Raw genomic sequence first — 3,010 nt, 5'->3', positions numbered from 1 at the left:
CAGTGCCATGGACAAGCAACAGGACTGCTTCTCTAAGTCGCCCTGCCTATTTCCAAAACACTGTCTTGAATATTGATAATTAATAATTATGGTATTTGTTAAGTGCTTACAATGTACCAAGCACTGTTCTAAGCACTGGGGTAGACACAAGGTGATCAGGTTGTCCCACGTGGGGCTCACAGTCTTCATCCCCATTTTACAGATGAGGGAACTGAGGCTCAGAGAAGTGAAGTGACTTGCCCAAAGTCACACAGCAGACAAGTGGTGGAGCCGGGATTAGAACCCACAACCTCTGACTCCCAAGCCCGGGCTCTTTCCACTATGCCATGCTGCTCCTGGCTTAAGCCACCGATCAGTCAATAATCAGTTAATCAATGGTATTTATTGGGCACTTGCTATGTGCAAAGCACTTCTAGAGAGCCAGTAAGTTGAGGGCTGGGAAATGAGAGTTAAAAGGATTAAATGAGAAATGAGAGTTAAAGGAAAGGAACAAAGAGGAAAGAAGTCAGGATTAGCAGAGGGAAGACCAGAAGGTCAAAGCAGGGCTTTATTGAGTGCTTACTGTATACTGGTTGCTTGGGAGTGTTCAGTACAACAGAATTAATTGCCCTACTGAGAGCTCACCTCCTCCAGGAGGCCTTCCCAGACTGAGCCCCCTCCTTCCTCTCCCCCTCCTCCCCCTCTCCATCTCCCCCGCCTTACCTCCTTCCCCTCCCCACAGCACCTGTATATATGTATAGATGTTTGTACGGATTTATTACTCTTTATTTATTTATTTTATTTGTACATATTCTATTTATTTTATTTTGTTAATATGTTTTGTTTTGTTGTCTGTATCCCCCTTCTAGACTGTGAGCCCGCTGTTGGGAAGGGATCGTCTCTATATGTTGCCAACCTGTACTGCCCAAGCGCTTAGTCCAGTGCTCTGCACACAGTAAGCGCTCAATAAATACGATTGAATGAATGAATGGATGAATGAATTAGTAGACACTTTCCCTACCCAAAATGAGCATACAGTCTAGAGTGGGAGAAAGACGTGAATATACATAAGTAAATTATAGGTATGTATATGTGTCATTGGAATAGTAATAATAATAATAATGATGATAATGATGGCATTTGTTAAGCGTTTACTATGTGCCAAGAACTGTTCAAAGCGCTGGGGAGGTTACAGGGTGATCAGGTTGTCCCATGGAGGGCTCACAGTTTTAATCTCCATTTTATAGATGAGGTAACTGAGGCACAGAGAAGTTAAGTGACTTGCCCAAAGTCACACAGCTGACAATTAGCAGAGCTGGGATTTGAACCCACGATCTCTGACTCCAAAGCCCGGGCTCTTTCCACTGAGCCATGCTGCTTCTCTTAGTACACTGCTTGGCATATAGTAAGTGATTAATAAATGCCACAATTATTATTATTTTTATATATCTAAAATATGTAAAACACGCTAAGGGATGTTGTGAGTATTCAAGTGCCTAGGTGGTACCGAAATTCTGAAGTGGCAATGAGAAGAGGGATAAAATCTAGGGAGCAGAGAATAAGTACCTAATAAATACCATAATTATTTGATTTTTATTATGATTATTGTTCTCGTTGTTATTATTATTGATTGGCTAAGACTACCAGGAGGAGATGTATCAGAGGGCTTTGAAGAAAAGGAGAACTGAGGTCTTTAGGATTGGAATCGGGAGGGAAGTACAGTCCTCTCCAGACTGTAAACTCGTTATTAAGCACTTAGTACGGTGCTCTGCACACAGTAAGTGCTCAATAAATACGATTGAATGAATGAATAAATGAATGAATGGGCAGGGAACGTCAGCTGATTCTGTTGCATTTAGTACAGTGCTCTACACATACTAAGGGTTCAATAAATACCATTGATTGACTGATTGATTGATCGATTGAATTCCAGGCTGCAGGATGGGCAGAGGAGAGTGGTGAGCATCTGGGGAGTTGAGAAGCAGCGGGCTTAGTGGCAAGAGCCAGGGCTTGGCAGTCAGAGGATGTGGGTTCTAATCCCGACTCCGCCACTTGTCAGCCGTGTGACCTTGGGCAAGCCACTTAACTTCTCCGTGCCTCAGTTGCCTCATCTGGAAAATGGGAATTAAGACTGTGAGCCCCACGTGGGGACAACCTGATTACCTTGTATCTACCTCAGCGCTTAGAACAGTGCTTGGCACATAGTAAGCGCTTAACAAATACCATAATTATTTATTATTTATTAAGAGAAGGAGGCACAGTGAGTAGGATAGCTTGAGAGGAATGAAGATTATGTGCTGGGGTGTGTTGGGGGAAGACAGTGAGTACGTGCCTAACAAATGCTATATTAAAAACAGAGAAAGAACTTTTGGATTGCACTCAGAGGAGTTTAAAGGATGCATCAACTCACTGTCTTCCCCCAACACAGTGAGTACATGCCTAACAAATGCCATGTTAAAAAAAAGAAAAAGAACTTTTGGATTGCACTCAGAGGAGTTTAAAGGATACATCATTCATTCAGCCATATTTACTCAGCGTTTACTGTGTGCAGAGCATCACTAAACCTGAGACAGACAAAAATCGACCACCTTGGTTGCTCGGCGTTTTTTACCTACAAATTCACTTCCATTCAATCAATTTTTTTCTTTTCAACCAAATGTCTGAAACGAGTCACTTACAAAGTCTCTCAGGAATATGATATTTTCTATCTGGGAACAGTGGATTATTTGCAAACATGCCTGCCTATCAGGATGAGTTTGCTAATAACCCTCCCGGCTTGAGTAGAAAGGAATGTATTCTCTAGAGATTCTGCAAACGAAACCTTTCATTTTCCCCCATAGCAACAGCCTCGGAGAACAATACAAAAAAAGCCAGTCTGCTGGATACATTTTAAGCAGAATCCGTTGAGAAGAAGATCTGAAGTCCTCCCTTCAGGCAGCTCTTTAACATTTCCAAACTCACTTCTTCAAACAGGAGGCAGCAAAACCAACAGTAACTGCAGATCAATCAATCAATCAATCAGTCATATTTA

This window comes from Tachyglossus aculeatus, chromosome 1 (genome assembly GCF_015852505.1).
Source record: "Tachyglossus aculeatus isolate mTacAcu1 chromosome 1, mTacAcu1.pri, whole genome shotgun sequence".
NCBI classification, from domain to species: domain Eukaryota; kingdom Metazoa; phylum Chordata; class Mammalia; order Monotremata; family Tachyglossidae; genus Tachyglossus; species Tachyglossus aculeatus.
Note: the sequence above shows the minus strand (reverse complement) of the source record.